General features: G+C 40.9%; 1 protein-coding gene across 4 annotated transcripts in view; it reads right to left on the reverse strand.

Annotated features, from left to right (window-relative positions):
* The window catches only part of LOC118088609 (uncharacterized), an 82601-nt gene that overhangs the window by 22871 nt on the left and 38315 nt on the right, over positions 1 to 21415 (reverse strand). For all 4 annotated transcript variants that reach the window (XM_035122462.2, XM_035122488.2, XM_035122479.2 and 1 more), the window contains exon 2: positions 1631 to 1932. The gene's annotated coding sequence lies outside the window, so the exon portion shown is untranslated. The remainder of the gene's footprint in view (positions 1 to 1630; positions 1933 to 21415) is intronic.

Genomic DNA, 21415 nt, shown 5'->3' on the forward strand with positions numbered 1-21415 from the left:
GGGGGCAAAAATGTGCTAATAGAAAAAGGCTTCACTTACAACTAAAAGCCACAAACCCTATCCTAAAGCTAAAAACAGGTTTAAGCTGCAAAATTCCAATAAAATATATACAGAGTTCATATTGCACAACTCAAACTTTTTGGAGGGGGGAATCACCACCAACAAGAAAAGGACAGGCAACTAAAGGTAATTATTGCAAGAAGAAGCACCTTCAAAATCTTTCCAGGTTTTCAATCACATTTATCAAATTTTCTACAGATAGGAATATACAGTATAGTATTATTGATTTACAATGAAAATTATATTCCATTATATCTAATAATATGCCAGCTCAAGTCCACTTACAACAGTATAAAATAAACATAGCAAAAAAAAAGATAAACAAAGCAACTACAAAAGCAATAAAACAACAAGAAAGGGGTGACTTGAAACTGTGACTCATACTTGTGATGACAAGGGGAATGCAACACTCTCCTAATCAAATATGTTGATAATGCTTTTTAAATAGAGACAGAAAGCTACCAGTCCAGAATTGTTCAAGATAAAAACCAGAGTTAATTTACCCTGTTGTTCACTTATACCAGTCTAACTGTATGAGATGACAGCACAACCACCAAATTTCCATAAAGCAGAGGTCGGGCTTGAAGGGCAAATAAAAATAAAGAAGAATGGAGAGTGCTGAACACCTCTCTCAACTAAAATTTAGCCCTAAGCCATTTCTTTTGGCTATTTTTCATTTTGCATGGGTTACTTCTAGTCTTGGGATACCTAGAGCAAGAAAAATGTCCCTGAATGGGTGGGTGGTACTGAAGATATATTTTAGCATCTATTCTGCATTTATGAAATCCCCTGTGCACCTTACAGGAATTTAATGGCAACCAGATACTAACACGCAAGTTCATGAGGGAGGGTAGTGGATGCGCCTCCATCTTCTGTTGGAATTGCACCACTGGGGTGGGGGGGTCTTCTGATAAGACTACTCGGGCCCCTCCCAAACAACAACCTTGCCCCTCTTATCCCATGTCTTCTCTCTTTCTGATTAGTCATGCCAAGAGGTCTCCGTAGAGCTCATGACAGGTACACTCCCATACGTACAATAAATTTAGTTATGTGGTTGGAAAGAATGGATAGCTAACATCAGGAGTAAGTTCTTCCAACTAACCTGATCCATGGAATAGATTAAGCAGAACATTATGAAATGGTGGCCAACTCTGTGTGGTACAAATGCTGCCAGGATTGTGAAGGATGACAGCTGATCACAGAACATGGAGGTGTTTCAGAACTGGTTTTGAGCCTCCTGGGGTAGAGCTCCCCAGCAGAAAAAGATATGCAAATTGGGTGAAAAAATGTAGAGCAGCAAAAACTTGGGTCTCTTTCATCATGAAATTCCACCTGCACTGAAAAAGTCCAGGAATAGCAGACGTCTCAGCCTTTTGAGTCTTTCTTTCTTTCTTTCTTTCTTTCTTTCTTTCTTTCTTTCTTTCTTTCTTTCTTTCTTTCTTTCTTTCTTGTGGCAACCCTTTATTTAGCCTCAGTATTTATTTTGCTCTGTCAAAAGCACTAAATCCACATAAGCATTCACAGGAAATGAAACAAGTGAATGCTGCAAATGAAACATGGCAGGCCTTACCTGAGATGGTCCTTATGTCTCACGCTGCACGTCTTGAGGCTGGGGTGGCCTCTCCCTCCTTGATGCTACCTGACAGAAAACATTCCAAATGCTCAATGCGCCACTTTGCATCCGCCTCTTCTGTCCGCAGCTGGCACTTTCAGGCAGTCCTTAGCATGGTCTCTCTCAGCCTTGCCCACCAAATTCCATAGTCAGTGAAAACTTTTCTGCTTTTTTCTACACAACTGATGATCATTGGTCAGGTTGAAAGAAATACTGCTTTTCCTTTTTATGCAGATGATCTCCTTCTTCCACTGGATTGACTGGGGGGGGATTAAAAAAGAAATATAACTTTTTAAGCCTCAAAAGCTATGACACACACCCCCCCCGAATTGAAATGCTTTCATCACAAACTGAGTTCTCATATTACTTAGAGTAAGGGAGCAGATATGTAAAATCCCAGAGCAAAAATCAGGGCCACTGTGCTATCTAAACCATTGTCTAGCTTAGCATTATGTGTGAACCTGCACTCGTGGCTTGTCTCACTCTAGAATAACCATGAGGTTTCTCCTTCATTTATTCCTAATGATGTGTTTGGGGTAGACAAATCTCAAGCCTGGGTCTGTCAGTGGGAAGCCACCAATTAAGGGATTTCAGGAAGGGGATGAATTTGTAAAAGATGATATGTGCAGAAGTTCACAGAGGCAAACTATTCCTTCTGCAAAAAACACTGTATGCTTTAGATATTACATACCATAACTTTGGGTACCTCTGATTTAGTCCAATCTAACAACATTGTGTATTTTGTGATACCAGTTATACTTTTTGCTGAGCTAGCAAAAAAAATATTCTAAACAGTAAATAGTTGTTCTTGCTGTACTGCATTTTTTTTTAGGGGTGGAATTTTGCTGTCACTTTACAAGGCACTAATGATTCAGTTTTTAAAATGAATGAAAGAGAGAGAGAGAGAGAGAGAGAGAGAGAGGGTGAGAGAGTATGAAGCACAGAAGTTAGTATTTCTGTGGTAGCATGATGTCATTTGTCGACAATTTGCTTATGTAAGGGAGCTCAGTTTAAATGCAACATCTGATTTTAATCAGCCTTTCATTTTCTGACATGGCCGACTGGCTCTCAAAATGAGTTGTGTTAAGCACCAGTATCTTCAGGTTACTGAGGCTTCAAGGAAATGCTATGCATCAGATACCCATAAAACTCATCAAAAAAAAACCCTGCCTGCCTCCCAGTAAGGCTTTGCTCATGTCAGCAGAAACAAGATGTTAGCATTCTTTAATGGGACAGATTGAGTTGGATTTCTAGATTTCTGGAAAAAAACTAAGTAAGAACGTAAAGAAGTAGCACACAGCACAGCACCCTAGCATAGAATCGTCATCACAGCACCAGTTGTTAAACTGATTCTTTTTAACCAATTCGATTAGAGAAGAGGGAGCAATGAGATAGAGCTACCGTATATGACAACAATCAAAATTACATGCAATGGTGGTAGATCAGTGTCTCTAAAAGCAGATCAGCTGCTAGTTGGGATAGAAGAGAAGAAAATTCAGTTCTGTTCACATTTCATGAGGACTTTTTGAAAGAAAAGAAAATCACAAATGAATGCAGAAATTTGGAGATCTGAAGATCGGAAAAATGTGAAACTGAGAGATTCCTCCATCCTTAGCACCAAGGAAGTGCAAAGCAAGGAATGGAGGTACAATTTGGAATACAAAAAGTGGGAGATCAGGCAAGGTGTACTAAACTCACCCACACTCCTCTCAAGAGTGGCCTCCAGTACTGAAAGCAAATCCAACTGGAGAAAAGCAGTTGAAAGGGGCGTATTCAGCATTCAGCTGCCCGTCCTCGCACACCACTAGCATTTTAAATCGTATCACCACACTCACTAACAGCATGGAACTATGTTAGGCCCTCATACCATTTAGCTGTAATTTACATGATCATTCTGGGACGCGGGTGGCGCTGTGGGTTAAACCACAGAGCCTAGGGCATGCTGATCAGAAGGTCGGCAGTTCAAATCCCCGCAACGGGGTGAGCTGCCATTGTTCAGTCCCAGCTCCTGCCAACCTAGCAGTTCAAAAGCATGTCAAAGTGCAAGTAGATAAATAGGTATCACTACAGCGGGAAGGTAAACGGCGTTTCTGTGCGCTGATCTGGTTCGACAGAAGTGGCTTTGTCATGCTGCCCACATGACCTGGAAGCTGTACGCCGGCTCCCTCGGCCAATAATGCGAGATGAGCGCCGCAACCCAGAGTCGGTCACGACTGGACCTAATGGTCAGGGGTCCCTTTATCTTTACCTTCTACATGATCATTCTATTTTCACAGCAGTTGAGAATCACTTAGAGCATGGGCGTAGCTAGCAGCCCAGGGCAGTGCACATCCCATGGTGAGCTGCCCATGGGGGCGGGGCAAGCCTCCCATTGGGTGGGGCAAGTTGGGGCAGGGTGCACTGTGGAGAGTCTTGCTGCTGCCTCCCCCTCAGCTGTAGGGCAGCTGAGGGAGAGGTGGCAGGCAGACACAAGCCCTACACTGTGAGCCTGCAGGTGCCCGAGCCACCGTGTCACTCTCACATGCCACATGCCACAGTGTGGTGGCCTCTCCTAGCTACGCCTCTGACTCAGAGCACACTCCTATTTGTTTTTTCTCCATGAGACTGGTGCCATTTTGTCACAAAGTGACATTTCAGCTTAAAATTGACAATTTTTCAACTTTTGACAATTTTTCAACTTTTAGAATGAAGAGCACATATGGAATAACACTGTTCCACTCATGACCCCATCCACTCAAAGCATGCTCTCAGCAGGATGATTCACTACCTGTACAGTAATCCAGGCATTCACTCGGTCTTAGTGACCTGACCCAGCATCCCTGACTCATCACTTGTAAAACAGCACAATGCAATGGTCAAACCTATTTGTGCAGTTAAACAATGAAATAGTTATAATGCTTACTGTGGAAATGATGAGATTTCCTGTGATCTCTATGCTAAATAAGAGTGGTGCTCAAGATACGTCTTCAGGGTTAACCTGGCACCTCCCTAGCCTGATAGAAAATGTAACAGAATGACGGCAGCTACTTTGATTTCACATTGGCCTGAAACTTGTTCTGCTTAGTGTTATAAAGATATACCCTATGGCTTTGCATCAGGCCAGTTAACCTCTGGGTCTGTGACCTCCCCTTCCCACCAACCTAGATAAAAGTTTAAAATACTGTATACTGTTGGATTAGTCGTATCAGCAAAAGGAGTTGACAGAAAATAAGTGGGAGGGTATTTTTGTAATGAGCAGTAAAGACTTGATAGGACAGGTTGTACTCCCAACTCCTACTTTCTATAGACTTGATGGACAGCTTAGTGTTGCTTGCATGTTAGAAGTATACTTTGCTTTAGTTTAAAATGAAGAAACAAGATGTTAATAAGTAGGTGTGATACTAGCGGAGACAAACTACTTTAAATAGAAACTAAACTCTTCAGTGTCAACATTTTCTTCCAAGACTTCTACAGCAATTCTTCATCTGCTATTTTTAGATCTTGCAAAGGATAATTAAGACAAACATTTGTTTTGCTTTAGCCTAGAACTCATCTGCCAGATGATGGAAGCTAAAGAAACAAGAGTTTCTTTTTTGGTCTTGGTTTAAAACAAAATCATTTAACTCGACACATACAGTATTAAATTGTACAGACCACACCAGAAAAAGTAGACAAACTGAAGAAAAATCTTTGACGCATGCAAATATTTCTTAAGCTCCTCTCACAGATTTTACAAACAAATTAATCATTCTTATGTTCCATATAGGGACCCAGGTGGCGCTGTGGTTAAACCACTGAGCCTAGGGCTTGCTGATCAGAAGGTCGGCGGTTCGAATCCCTGTGACGGGGTGAGCTCCCATTGCTTGGTCCCAGCTCCTGCCAACCTAGCAGTTCGAAAGCACGTCAAAATGCAAGTAGATAAATAGGAACCGCTACAGCGGGAAGGTAAACGGTGTTTCCATGTGCTGCTCTGGTTTGCCAGAAGCGGCTTTGTCATGCTGGCCACATGACCTAGAAGCTATACGCCGGCTCCCTCGGCCAATAATGCGAGATGAGCGCGCAACCCCAGAGTCGGTCACGACTGGACCTAATGGTCAGGGGTCCCTTTACCTTTACCTATGTTCCATATAGGATCAAATACTTGCAACTGTGCCTTTGTAAGTGTTTTGTACACACACAAATATGTCTTGTTCCAAAACTGCCAACCACTCTCTTCTGCATTTTATTTTCATGTTTGCCATTAAACCTGATTAAAACAATTCCTTTAAACACCCCTGAAATCAAGAAGAAAAGCATCTGTGGCCAATTCAGGTTTGATTTGTGGTTTCTTAAACTGTGGCTTTGTTTCATGTGCAAGCTAGGCCAGTGCTGTAATATCTTGTTGTCCCTTAATCTCTCATAGAACTTGGTTACAGATGGTTGCTAACTACGTATCTCTGCATTCTGTTTTTAACATTAAGCAGCCACAGCACATAACCTAGTATTTCATGGCCAGAAGGGGGAAATCTTACTGGTTCTGACTGATAACCAAACAATAACCCTCTTCTTAAAAGTCCCATAACCTGTATGTTGCATTTAAGCTGGAAATGATTTCTAATTCTGGAAAAATTCATCAGGCACAGTTTAATATTACAAACAGTGTATCTTAAAACTCTGCAATGACTTTTGTAGAACTGCAGATCTCTGCAATCCGCTGTGTCCATGGGGTTTTATGCTTTAAATTCACTTTACATAATGCCCCAGAGGTGTGTCAATTAACATTAACAGTTGGATTTTTTTCTGATGTTCATAAGTAACAACTCAAATTCTGCAAATATTTTCTAAGGTGTTTTTGGTTTTGTTTTCTAAACGAAAGGAAGGGATGGCTTCCTCCCTCCCCCCCCTCTTTTCTGTGGGACACTCAACATTGGAAGAGATGCTTTCTACACTTATTGGTTATCAATTATTCAATAATGGTATTTAAATAAAAGACTGAGGGATAATGAGGTTCTGAGACTGTCTGAAGCCAAACCCTCGAGAATAGAAGCTCAAGAGAGTCCTTGAGCTGTTCTTCACAGCAGGAAGCACTGAAACAATTAGCTGTCACCGTGCCCTGACTGAACACACATACTGTACTGCTTGAGGTCTGCTGGCCTGCTAACTTCCACTGATGCTCTTTCTGCTTGGCCTATATTTGTGCATGTATGATTGTATCCGAGGCACATGGTTTTTCTTTTTCACCTAACCTAAAGGCTGAGGACCAGTTATAATAGGAATTGGGAACCTGTGGTCCTCCAGATGATGTTGGATGAAAACTTTCATCAGCTTGAACCATTGGCAATACAGGCTGGGGCTGACTGTGATGGGGTTCAACAATGTGGTCTTATAACCACCTTTTATTCTTCCCACTATTCTGTGAAGTTGGTTAAAAATACCGGTATATATGTCTTTTTCAAAGTACCTACAGTGAGCTACACAGCCAAACAGGACTTTGTCCTTTTCATTACTGAAACCCACCTCTATCAACTTGATCATACATAAATAAAATTGGTCAGAATATGATCTGGTTGCAGTTTTGAACTGAATCTTGCTGACAAACATCCTTTAGCATCTCTGCTGTTAGAGGGAGTGTGTGTGTGTGTGTGTGTGAGAGAGAGAGAGAGAGAGAGAGAGAGGGAGAGAGAGAGGCAGATATTTCGTCCATCTCTGCAAAGACAAATACCACATTTTCAACTTGATAAAATGCAATATTGCCTTTCATTGGCATATTCTGCTTGACAAAACATGGATTAGTAGTTCTGGATATTGTCTGCAACATCAGTGATGCATAGCATGATTCTCTCTCTGCCCATACCCATGTCAACTCATCAGTTTTTTTTATTATAATAATAAATTTATTTGGTAGCTGTACTTTCCCTGCTATGCACATCCAGTCCAGACTGATCGTCAAGGCACAATTCACCACCCCCTAAAAATCTGGGTAAAAAGCCATTAAAACCCTTCCTTCCATTAGCTGCCTGGGGTCTGTGTTTCCTGCTACCGGTTCACACACATAGTGTATCACAAAAAAATTCCTTCAGTAGCACCTTAAAGACCAACTAAGTTTTTATTTTGGTATGAGCTTTCGTGTGCATGCACACTTCTTCAGAAGTGTATCACATTATGGATAAAAGGTGGCTGGGACTCAATTGATTTCTTAGAAAGAACCACAAAATTGACACACCGCATAAGTATAATATGCATGATAGCCCTAAATGTGTAACACAACCATAAAAAATGGAGTGATTTTTATTTCATTATTTCTTACCCTGAGAATTTTGTAACTCATATTCATAAGAACTGGATAATAATCAGAGCTCTAGTATCAGAAAGAAATTCAGCCACACAAAGCAAGGCACACTTATCCATACAAACAGCATCAGTCATAGAATGCCATGGAAGAATCTTTGGTAAGGGTGGAAGAAGACAAGAAATATTTTATGGATCCCAAACACATTCTCTCATAGCTTTTGCATCAGATTAATCACTGTATACTACATATATAATGAAGAAAAAGAGTTAGATTAGAACAAGTGTGTGTGAGAGAAGACCAAACTTATAAAACATATTAGTGATGAGTATGAAACAAGTAACAGCTAATGTATACTAATTCATTTGGAATGAAAATATTTAACCTTTTGTATGTTCACAATCTAACACACTCCAAATAATCCGCATATAATAAGAAGTATTCCATGTTTATAAAATTACAGGATATTCAGATATTGCTATCTAAACAATAAATGGTATGGTCATATTCTATTTACAATAAATTATATCTATGCTTTATTAATAAATTATATATCATATATAAATTATTAACCATACCTACATGTACTCAGCATACAAATCTCTTATCCCTTTACACATTTTGAAGAGCAGAACATACGGGGCACTTTTCCTTAACTAGCAAGACAGCACCATGAAACCCCAATCACTCCAGGGGTGGGGGAGGAAATAAGTCATGGATCCGAGAGGGTCTCCCCCCCCCCCCCGCCACCATTTTCCCTAGAAAAACCTCAACAATTAATCATCAAGGTGCATTTTCTAGCTGAAGACAGATGTCTGAAGTTAGCTGTCTGTTAGGGGGCTGGGGAGAAACCAGGGAAGGGAAGAGTGCTCTACTCCTTGCCTTGCTTTTTAAGCATTTTGGAACAGACTGCCCACATAGGCATTTCCAAAGGCACAGTCAATCACCTGGGCTACATTTGTAGCTCTCTGACATGAAATAAGATTTCCTATTTGGTTTATTCACATTGTTGCCAGCTTCCAGGAACTAAGGGTGTCAAAATAGCATACTGCCTGTCACCTAAAGAGCTCCTTCAGTTGCCATGGGCTGGAGACAGATGCAGAGGAATTCTGCTATTTTCAGGATTCTGCTAAATCGCGCTTTGCACATGCGCAGAAGCGCCAAATTGCAACCCGCGTGTGCGCAGATGCGGTGCTGCAGGTTGCGAACGCTGCGGGTTGCGAATGTGCCCCCACACGGATCACGTTCGCAACCCAAGCATCCACTGTATATCTTTAAGCCAGCTACAACCATGCTGCAGAGCAGCAGGATCTGTGCCTGCAACTTCCTCTGCTACAAAAGGCAACCCATTTTTAGAAAAACAACAACAAACATAGTCAATAACTATCCAATAACAAATATGCATCAAGTCAGCTTTCATAGGAAAGTGGATCCACTGTTCAAGAGTGAGCTTTAATGGAAACAGTACATACCGGTAATATTAAGCACACAAGCAGTTAATATGAGCAGAGTAGCTGAATTATTAAGTTTGGTTTTCTTTTCTGTTTGATATACAACTATTTCCTGTAAAATAACCACAGACTGATAAGAACAGGGCTCATAGTTTGACAGCAAATAACATAAGAATAAAAACTCGAAGGTAATAGGAAAGGGTGGAGAGCAAGTCTATACCAAATGAATGGAGTCTGAGATCATTGATTGATTGATTGATTGATTACGGTTCTTGGCCAGCACACATAAATATGCAATACATAAAACAATAAAAGAAAAACAGTAATAATCTAAAAATAGGCAATAAATATAGGTCTGAGATCATTATTTTTGTTCATTTACTATATCCACTTTAAGAGCTATTTAATTTTTATAAGATGTTAGCACCCAGATCCGCTACCCACAATCTGTTACTAGTATAACAACTACTATTTTTTATATATTTATTACATGTATATCTCGCCCTTCCTCACAAAGGAGCTCAGGGCAGCAAACAAGCAATAAAACAATAAAACATTGTTAGAACAACTTCAATGCAGATGCAGACAGGGAAATATCTCAACTTAAAAGGCTTGTTGATAAGCCTATTTATATTCATAAAATTAAGCAGGAAGAATGAGAGTGCTCCAGTACAGTACACAAAAGTAGTACTATCCAAGAACAGAATGCCCAACATATTTATCTCAAAAGCAACCAGTGGAATTTTGATTGGGGTTGCAGGGCAAGGAGCAGAAATCAACTCTGACCACCCCCTCCACTGACCTGATACAAACTGCCCTCCAACACAGATATTATAGCTGCAGGGGGGGGGCATATAGGTACCTGAATCAGATGTTGTATAAAGGGCATATCCATCTCCTTTCATCCACACCTGTCCACCTACAGCAACTTGCAAACCTATACCACTTGCAGACTGCTGCTATGTCACAGGTGAGATTCAATCTCATAGAAGCAAATTCAGATTGCGCTACTGAAGTGGATTTAGCACTCTTGCACAACCTGGACTTTTTGCAGTAAGAAAAGCAATAGGAAAATGCATTGGGAAGTGTTACATAACAATTGCTTGATGTGATGTTGTACAAATCCGCTCTGCTTCCGAGCAGGGTGGGGTTGCAGTCTGACCACATGGCCACCCGCTGGCATCGGGATGTGAAGAATGTCCTGCGTCATTGGGGGGACCTGGCCACGTCATTGCCCGGCTGCCAATCCAACTGGCCGGGGGGGGCGTGGCCAATTGCATTTAATCACTGGCGCGAGCCGGCTCACGTATTTGGATGTCCTGCCCTCGCCCCCCCCCTCCAGGTTTTTCAGCTTTGGCCTTGCTATGGACTGTGGTTGGTTGCTGTTGAGGGGGCTGGTAGGATTTTTTTCCATCTGGCAAATTGGCACTGGCCATTTGGTTTCCACCTACCTCATAGCAATCATCACAACTTTGTAAGGTTTGCCAGTTAGGCACTGATATGACTCTGTTGGGGGAGGGGAAGTGTGGCCATCACCTGCCCCTCCATGTTGAAGGGAATTCCGATAAAGGAATTTGGGTGTGTGGATCTTGTCCAAAGTCTGCGGAGGGGCTAGGGCCATGTCATGACCCCATAGGGAACCATGGGAGAGCCACATCGGGGGGCTCCCCCTATTGGTGGTTTACCCTTACAGGACTCCCGTCAGATACAATCTGTTCATTTTCCAATGCCTAAGCCGATACTACTCACATTCGGTAACCAATAAATTTTGCCCAATAACGATTAACCTAATATACTGTGTACAGACTGTATGTCTTGGGGTCTTGACACACAACCTCCTCACGAACAAATGCTCAAACTGTGGTCATAGTATGACACACACATCAGAATAAATGCTCAGCAGATCATATGGAAGTGACTCAGCTGGGATAGCTCAGTTGTAATCTCAGGGTCATGGGTTCAATTCCCACTTTGGACTACAGTTCATTTCATCAGATACATGAAGTGATACATTTGGAACAGTTGCTGCAAGAGGACCAATTTCTGCTAGTTCACATGTAAAGGTCTTTGGTCCTTAATTGCGTTCTTCTCACTCTTCCAAAATATAAAGTTTTTCACACTTTTATCAACAGAAGTTGATTACATCACCTACATTGCTACTGCTACTGCTACCTCTGTCTCATTCAGTCAAACCAATGACTGAATGCTTAATTATACAGTGCGGATCTGCAGCTTTCAATGCACAATGAAGCAATACAGCCCCAGAGGAGGCTATAGTAACCTGTGGCATACATGATCTTGTCTAGCTGCTTTCTCAATTTTAATTAAGATGATTTTAACTGTATTCTATTTTTGCAGTGACTGCTGCGTAGTTTTCATTATTGTTGTAAACTGCTTCGAGTGCCAAAAGCTCATAATTTTAAATAAACAAAAAATTAAATACAATTATCCATTGAAGAACATGGCAAGATTTTCCACCAGACAAGAAACTGTGAGGCATTCCTCTTTCCATTTGAAATGTGCATAGCAGTTTTGCTATAAGTCATAAGCCCTAGTCTGCCCTTTCCCTTCCCTGTTCCCTTTTTTATGCTTACCCCACATCCGGTGACTGTATCAAATTACACACATTGATTCATGTGAATGCTAAGGAAAATAAAATGATCGTTAGACAAACATGTTCTGTATCATAAGCCAAGCTATCCTGGGCTGCTCCCAGATGGGTGGCTCCTAGTGTGATTAAATCATTGTTCTTCCACTGAACTACCAGCAGATTTGCAGTGGATTTTCCACACTAAGGGACATATTGCACTTTTCATTTATGTTCATCCCAATATGATCAGTGGGCATGAAATAGCTACTGGGGATCAGAAAGGCCTCTAAGCAGTCATGGGGAGCAGAGAATCAAAATGATCTCTAAAAAAATAAATATAAATTATTGTCCTCATTTAAGCATGATTGCCTATTACTACCCAGGAAATGTCAAGAAACATGTTTAAAGTTTGTTTTGGACTGAAAGTGTAGATTTTATAGGTGAAAAAGCATATTTCTAAAATAGTGGCAAACCAGAACGATTGTTTTCTATTTTTTAAATTGGCATTATATTATAACATTATATAACTACAGCACTCTTATTTAAGAAGCATTTTACTAACAATTTAATACGTGAAAAAGAGATTTATCCAGGTAAGTGCTTGGGATGTTATTTGAGAGAAAGATTAAACCATGTTATAAAATGATGCCTACCACTAAGGTTATAGTGTATGGCATGCCAAGTTGTGGTATCTCAAAACACCCCCTCTTAAAGATGGAAGAGTAGCACTAAGGACATGTGATTGAGAAGACTGGAAGACGTCAGACTTTCTGTGATAATAAAAATAAAAAAGATAGAAGTACTGGGAAAACATGGGATGATTAGAAGTGGATGATGACACCATGTGGAGACTCTGCAAACTGTGAGTGATAAAAGCAAGGCAATTCCATACTGGATGCCTTGTGTGGCAGCACCCTTGGATCTGCTAACAGCATTTCAAACCATCTGTTGAAATGTTTTCTATATTCCAATTACATATTACTTAATATTAGAGGAATTTGAGACAGTGGTAGATATAAAACCAAATTTCATTGTGAATATTCATTTTTTTAAAAATTGTATTATCATGCGTTTTCTTCTGCTCCTGCCCCAAGGAATTCTGCAGTTAAACTTCACTTACAGCAAAATCTTCATGTCTAAGAACTACCTCCAAAACTAAACCTAATTTAGACATACACAGAGAAACAGAATGCATGTGTATTGTGCGACAAGTTTCAGATTCTTACAGCATATCATAAACATTTGATCCGAGTCCAAAGACAAAAGGGGCATTCTTAAAAGACAAGAGGTAGCTATTTTAAGTGTGTTGATTAACACTAACTGTTGCAATATTGAGGGCATGTGAGCTGTGAAAGGATGAAAAAAGCCAGACAAGGATTCAGATTCATGCTAACTACTATTAAAAGGCAGTTAAAGGGGATCTTTGAGCATCATATTCAAATGAAAATGGTTACATTTTCCAAGAAGGAAGGTATTTTTAATATTTCACACAGTAGAGATTAAATTCAGCTATTGTCTTATGTTATGAACTGTTGCCAAGAGGTGCAGTTTTTCATTCCAAGGTGGGGTTAGATGGAGAAAAAGAGTCACTTTAAAGCTGGATTTTATAAAAGTCATTTCACTACCCTATGACCACTTCTTCCCTCTTTCTCCCTTTCCAAACACATTAACCAGCATAGATTCTTATAGTAATGTTAATGGGACAACCACCAGAGCTCAGAAACTGTTTCAGCAGCCAAGTGAATCATGCTGAAGTAATGTGGGTGGGAAAAATCCCATGCCCAATTTCTAAGGACACAGCCTTTTATGGTATTTTTAGAGGAGAAGCTGATCAAGTATCTTGTAGCACTTTGCGGTTCAGTGTACCAGTGAAAGCAGAACAGACTTTTCAGGATGCATAGTGTTACTAAACAGCTTGTATGAGCCACAAGAACACAACACATTTCAATTTCTTCTGTAAAGAAGCATAATGAACTGTAAATACTACAGTATGTTTAATATAAAGAAAATTGCTGTAGTGTTACTGTAAAATTAGCCCTGGCATCACTTGTGCTCAACACATTGCACTAGAGTAAGTGCCATGGAAATCAATGGAACATACACCCTAATTCAAAACACATTTGGAAGCAAGTACAAGCTGAGTGCAGGGACACGGGTGGCGCTGTGGTCTAAAACACAGAGCCTCTTGGGCTTGCCAATCAGAAGGTCAGTGGTTCGAATCCCCGCAACGGGGTGAGCTCCCGTTGTTCGGTCCCAGCTCCTGCCAACCTAGCAGTTCGAAAGCACGTCAAGTGCAAGTAGATAAATAGGTACCACTACAACGGGAAGGTAAACGGCGTTTCTGTGCACTGCTACGGTTCACCAGAAGCAGCTTAGTCATGCTGGCCACATGACCCGGAAGCTGTCTGCGGACAAACGCCAGCTCCCTCGGCTAGTAAAGCGAGATGAGTGTCGCAACACCAGAGTCATCCGCAACTGGACTTAACGGTCAGGGGTCCCTTTACCTTACAAGCTGAGTGCACTTTCAAATCTAATGAAAAAAGACAGTGGGATCGCATACAGGCAAACACCAATGAAATTTAGACTTCAAACCAATCATTTCGTTACACCCTTTCAAGTAACTATTTTGAGTGTAATACTCCATCTCTCACTGCTTTTCTTCCATGCTACTACTGACTGCATCTGGATTTTCCCTCCATCTCCTAGGAAGCAACCCTCTGTTAGACACAGCTTGGATTCTCCCTTAAAACATGCATTTGGAAAACAGACTAAAGGCAACTCAGTGGCAATGGGCAGGAAGAACACAAGGCATGCAGATGCTTTTCTGTTTCTTATTGGTTCCTCCCAAAGTTGGTTTATACGATGAAAAAGGTGTGTGTGTGTGTGTGTGTGTGTCTGTCTGTCTGTCTGTCTGTGTGTCTGTGTGTCTGTGTGTCTGTGTGTCTGTCTGTCTTGAGAAACAATCTAACTTTCTCACGGATTTAAAGTGAACAAAAACAAAAGAAATTATTAGTGAAAAATATGGAAGAGTGGGGAAAACAGGAGTCACAAGATAAGATGGGTTTATTGATAGTAAAAAAGAATCAAATATCTAGGAATTTGGGTCACTACAAAAATATCAATTTGTTTAATGATAATTATGTGAAAGTATGGAGGGAGATCAAAAAAGTTTTAAAATTTGGGGTAGATTAAATTTCTTCTTCTTCTTCTTCTTCTTCTTCTTCTTCTTCTTCTTCTTCTTCTGCTGCTGCTGCTGCTGCTGCTGCTGCTGCTGCTGCTGCTGCTGCTGCTGCGATAACTCGTAGCCAAGTAAGATTGTCTTCCATAAACACGATTTTAACAATGGGTCCGTAAGTGACTGTGGAGGCCAATTCTGGATCCACACATCCTTCCACATTATCATTATGTGGAATATGTGCATGCTACTCAAAATGGTATTTTTATTTCAGATGATTCCAATAATAGGTGGGACAAGTCGTTTCAAGGAATGGCAAAAAGAATTGGCAAAGTTTATATGGCAAGGCAATAAACTGAGAATAAAGTATAAATTATTAACAGAGAGGTAAAGGATAGAGGAGGTTTCGCATTACCAGCTCTTAAAAAATACTAATATATTGGATATGGAGGGGTGGGATAATAGATTCAGCTGGCATGGATATCTGGGGTATAATAAAGTAAAGGTACACAGAGGCTTCCTCAATCATATAATTAGAAAATCATTATACACAGTTTGGGAAAGATATAAAAATTACTAGAGCCAAAGCCCCCTTAGTGGCTATCACCTTTGGAGGCTATTGTGGTTAAAAAGAAAAACATGGGCACCAACTGGGCAACATATAAAGACATATTAGAAGAGGAAAATAATAAATTAAAAGTTAAAAATTATGAAGAACACAAACAATTAGATTTGGATTGACTACAATATTACCGATTAAAGGAAATCTTCAAATTAGACAAAAAATGGATTTGAGACACAGATATCGAAATTAGAGAGGTATTAATAAATAATCAGAAAATATTATCAAAAACCTATAGATTATTAATATATTGGGAACTCAAAGATTAAGAAGTGAAGGACGTAATGATTAAGTGGGCACAAGATTTTGGATACCCAATCCTAATGGAAGATTGGGAAAGATTGTGGAAAATAGTTTTAAAATTCACGACCTGTTATTTAATAAAAGAAAACTTCATGAAGATGATTTACCAGTGGTATATAACTCCATGTAAATTGGCTAAAATATATAAAAACAACACAAACATATGTTGGAGATGCAAACAAAAAGAAGGAACCTTATTCCATATGTGGTGGACCTGTCCCCAAATTTAAAAAAAGTGGGGGACATGGTCTAAGAAGAATTAAAGAAACTGCTCAGACAAACATTTATTAAGGCCTTCTTACTGGGCATTATGACAATAAGCATCTCAAAAGAAAACAAAAGAGTATTTCTATACAGAACTACGGCGGCTAGAGTGTTCATTGACAAATACTGGAAAGGAGAGCAGGTGCCAACTAAGGAAGAGTGGCAAATGAAATTGTGTGAATATGTAGATCTGGCCAAAATGATAGAAGCAATAAGAAACCACTCAAACATAAAAAAATAAAAAAAGAATGGGATTGTTTAAAAAATTACCTGTGTAAATATGGTTCCCAAAGTAATACTTGGATGTGCCTAGAGTGCCCCCCCCAAAAAAGTCAGAGGAAATATATAAAGAGAAGGATGAAAGTTTGCTAGAACACAGTACAAAGCTAAGGAAATAAAGAGAGATGATGAAGCTGTAAAGAGGTAGGGGGAAGTCAACTATTGTATTAGTGAAATGAGATTGGATAGAAGAGTGAATAGATTATGTATGTTATGTATGTTAATATAGAAGAAAATATGATGGTGATTTGTATATTTTAAAAATGCAATAAAAAAGAAACAATCTAACGATAATTTCTTGCAAAGGCTCAGAAATATTTCCAGTGGTTAGATGTTAGGACTTGCTCCTAGAAGAATAAAGCTCCCTAAAATAAGCAAAAAAATGTCTTCATTTAAAATTTGGTGCACAATTTTGACTTTTTAACAGACTACCCAGCCTTGATTAGAACAGAACAATGAGGGAAGATCTGCTGAGTATCAGTTTGCCAGATTATCAGACCCCATTCCAAATCAGAACATGCAATAAGATGGACATGTGAGTGTGCGTGTTTTGTGCCACCTCTTCATATAGTAATTTGGATTACTGTAATTCAAATAAGAACTTAAATTGTAAACACATCAGTAGAACAAACAACAGATTGCATGTACTTAATGCCAGATTATAGTATGTTGTACAATGTTTTATAGGGAATCAGAAAGAGAGCATAGGAATAGAAACATAATTGAAAAACATATTTCTCATTTGCATTCGTTTGATTTTGGATTAGAATAGACCCACATTATTTTAGAACGGAAAGCAAACTTGGCAGGAAGCTTTAAGCATTTCTCGCTCAATCCAACACTAAAACATTAGCAGAAGTACCCAAGACATGTGTTCTAGACAGATCATAAAAACACAGCAATCAGTTATCAGCAGTTCCCAATGGCTTTATGAAAAAGCAATGTTTTTTACCAACCTCCAGAGGAGGGAGGAAGCTAAATAATTTTTGCTACAAAGGTAGCTCCAGATGACCCTGCTGCTCAGATACAGAAGAAAGTATTCTCCAAGGTAAGAGTCTGAGTCCTGATCAAGTACTAGCTAGCACTTTGAACTGGGTCCAGAAATGAATTGGCAGTCAATGACACTCACCACACAGCAAAGCAGGGATGAGAAACCTGTAATCCTCCAGATGTTGCTGGACTCCAATTCTCTCCAGCTTCAGTCAAAATGACCTGTAGCCAGGGATGATGGAAGTTGCATCCAACCACATCTGGAGGGCAACAGGTTCTTCATCTCTGCAATATAGTATCTAAATATAGAGCATTTCCCAGCAGCACATGGTTGGCTGGAAAGGCAAATACAAAAGTTTAGGTAACATAAAAATACATGACTACTGTATTCTCCGTTACTAAAGGCATGAAGAAGTAATGCCCAGAGATATGACTATCACTGGGCTCTAAAAATATAAGGAAAATAGCAGGCAACAGAAGTGGGTGAGTAATCATATTTGATGATTCTCTGTGATTCTCTAATATAGGAAGTAGCTAAACAAACTTCCTGTTGCCTTATGGAGGGGGGGGCAGAAAGTGAAACCCACGCCAGGTGTTAATGAGCTACTATTACCCTTAGCAATTCTCTACAATAATGCTGCCCTATGGCGATCAAAGTGTGTCACTTTTGGCATAATGGCTGGATTTGTGCCTTGGCATCTGGAGAGAGACTGGTGATTCTCAGAAGCAATGTACTCTATAATTAATTATTGGGGGAAGGGATGAGGCACTGACAATCTACACAGAGACAGTAGCAGGCACTGAATGCAGATAACTCATCTGAGAGATTAGTTCATTGTTGGCATCTCAGAGGAATAATTTGCTTTACTTGTCACCAAATGTGCCTGACACAGAGTAAGCTAATTTAAATGCTTCTGTGGTCAGATCTGCACAGTCAAATCACCCTTACCTTTGCAGTACATATTAGAGACCTCTCAAATTAGCAACTGTGGAACAGTTTTCCTATAGATGGATAGAAGAGCACAAAGTTCTCCTCTCTTGCATTTTTGGGGTATAGGAAACCATTTTTAAAAAATGGAACAGAGCACACTACCACACACCAACTCATGTATGATTTACTCTTCCATACCTACTAATTTTGTCAATAACATATTTACTAGTTTGGTAAATGTACCACACTGAGCTGATCGGGAGCTATCCACAAGAACTACAAAATCTCTCTGTACTAACCACCATAGAAGATAGATGATATTAGCAAGGCAAAAAGTCCAGTGACTGAAACACATGTGTGACTAGCTGTGCAGTCTGAATAAGGCAAGTGCCGTATTTTTCACTCCATAGGATGCACCTGACCATAGGACGCACCTAGTTTTTAGAGTAGGAAAACAAGAAAAAATATATTTTGCTTTCTTGAATTGTCCTAGGCATAGCAGCCAACTCCTAGAGCAGGGGTGTCAAACTCAAATTCATCGGGGGCCGCATCAGCAGTTTGGTCACCCTCAAAGGGCCGGTTGTATCTGTAGGACTATGTGTCCACTCTTTATTATCATAAATTATTGTCACTGCATTCAATTATTACTGTTTTTTGTAATAATGTAAGTAATAACTAGCTCTGAAAGCAGAAACATAGTCAGAATAATGGCAAGTAGATATTCAAATGTACAATTATTGTACAATTTATTGAAAAATGATTTTTGGTAACTGCACTGGGTGGTGGAGGCTCGCTAGGGTTTCATGCAGGACCTTTGCAGAGCTACTAGTACCTGGAGATGCTGGGGTGCTTCTGCATGCAGGACAGATGTTCTGCCAGTGAGCCACCACCCTTCACCAAAGGGACTGGCTGAGGTTGACTCACTGGAGCTGCTCTCCTGGTTCCAGGGTCTAAGGGCCAGAAGTATAAAGCAGCATCCTATGTTTCTGAGGAGAGGGAGAGGGAGGGGAGGGGAGGGGAGGGAGGAAGAAAAGAGGGAGTGGGAGGGAGAGAGGAAGAAAAGAGGTGAGAGAAAGAAGAGTAGGAAAGAAGGAATAAAGAAGGAAATAAAAAGAAAGAGGGAGAGAAGACAAGAGATAAAGAAGGAAGGAAGGAGAGGGAAAGAAAGAATAAGAATGAGAGAGAGGAAGAAAGAAAGAAAGGGAAGGGGGGGTCGCTGCCTTGATTCAGCGCCAGAAAAGAGCGCGAAGGGACCCAGGGGCAAAAAGCATTTCCTGTGCAGCGTGAGGCAGCGGGTGTCCGTTTTAGGAGAAGTGCGTAAAGCCTCAGAGTTGCACGTCCGTGAGGCTGAGCCGCGGCAGGAGGAGGAGGAGGTGAGGCAGGAGGAGGAGGAGGAGGTGGCTTGCCGGGTCGGTGCCCGGCAGCGCCGTGCGGAGAGTCCCGAGCCTCTGGGACGCAGCAGTGCTCTGTAGCACTTTGAATCCTCCTCCTCCTCCACGCGGCACTGCTGGGTGCTTTGTCTGTGCTTCAGCAGCAGCAGCCGTTTCCAGGCACCGAGCCGTGGCAGGAGGAGGATTCAAAGTGCTACAGAGCACTGCTGCGTCGCAGAGGCTCGGGGCTCTCCGTGCGGCGCTGCTCTGGCCGCCTTTCTACCCCCCCCCCCCGGCCCCAGCTGTTTGTTGGCGCTTGCGCGGCGCTTCAGCAGCAAGGTCCCACTGCTGGGTCCCGCTGGCTGGGGCGCTCGGCGGGCCACATGACGAGGTCTGGCGGGCCGGATTTGGCCCCCGGGCCTTGTGTTTGACACCAGTGTCCTAGAGGCCTAGGTGCCTTTGCCCCCCAAAAAACTAAATATTTGAGGAAGCTTCTTTTGCAAAGGGGGAAAACTCCATTTTTTTGAGGATCAGCTCAAAGTTGTGCTGCTTTTTTTGCAAATGGGAAAAGCCCCGTTTCTTTGGGGGGGGGGGGGTCAGCTCACAGTTGTGCATCATTTTTTGCAAATGGGGAAAGCTCCATTTTTTGAGGATCAGCTTGAAGTTGTTGAGCTGACCTTGCAAAGGGAAAAAATCCTGTTTTTATGTGGTTCAACTCACAGTTCTGCAGCTTCTCTAGGAAAGGAAAGGGACCCATTTCTACAGTTTCCAGACAGATAATCTAATCAGCCAGTCACATGCCGCTGGGGAAACAAGCAGCCTCTCTTTGCAGACAACAATTGAGGCCTGGGCAAGGGGCCTGGGCGGGGCCGGGCCGGGAGCTGGCTCCCTTATCTCTCCCCCCCCCATCTCTTGCAATCAGCTGCTGAGCGGGTCCTTTCAACACTCTCTTTCCCTCTTGTTAGTCTTTAGCTCTTTCTTTTTTCTTTTTCTTTTAAAAAAGGACTATCTGTCTTTGGCCCCTGGGCAATTCGGCTCCAGGGACCACGCATTTGCTCCATAAGACGCACAGACATTTCCTCTTACTTTTTAGGAGGAAAAAAGTGCATCTTATGGAGCAAAAAATATGGTAAATTCTAGTTGTGGAAATCTACTTTACTACACACTAGTGAATGAACACTCTGAGCCAGTGATAGCTGAATGCAACAGCAGTACACTTCAAACCAAAGTTGTTCTTTCCCCCCTAAATTTGGTATATCTATACAAAAAAAGCATTGATAAGATAGGCAAGGAAAAGAATTAATAGTGTCAATGGTTAGAAACAGGTGTAGGTTGAGCTTTGCCTTTAAAACAGAAACAAAAAGAAAGCATCACTCTTGGGGCTATATCACAAATGATGAAAAATAGTGTTTAAGTTCTGAATTATACATACACATTCACTATGTATCACTTGTTCCAATATAAATAGTATATGAAAGCAATTCTAATAAAATATCTTTGTCAACATCAGGGCCGTCTTAA

The sequence above is a fragment of the Zootoca vivipara genome, chromosome 1 (assembly GCF_963506605.1).
Source record: "Zootoca vivipara chromosome 1, rZooViv1.1, whole genome shotgun sequence".
Lineage (NCBI taxonomy): Eukaryota > Metazoa > Chordata > Lepidosauria > Squamata > Lacertidae > Zootoca > Zootoca vivipara.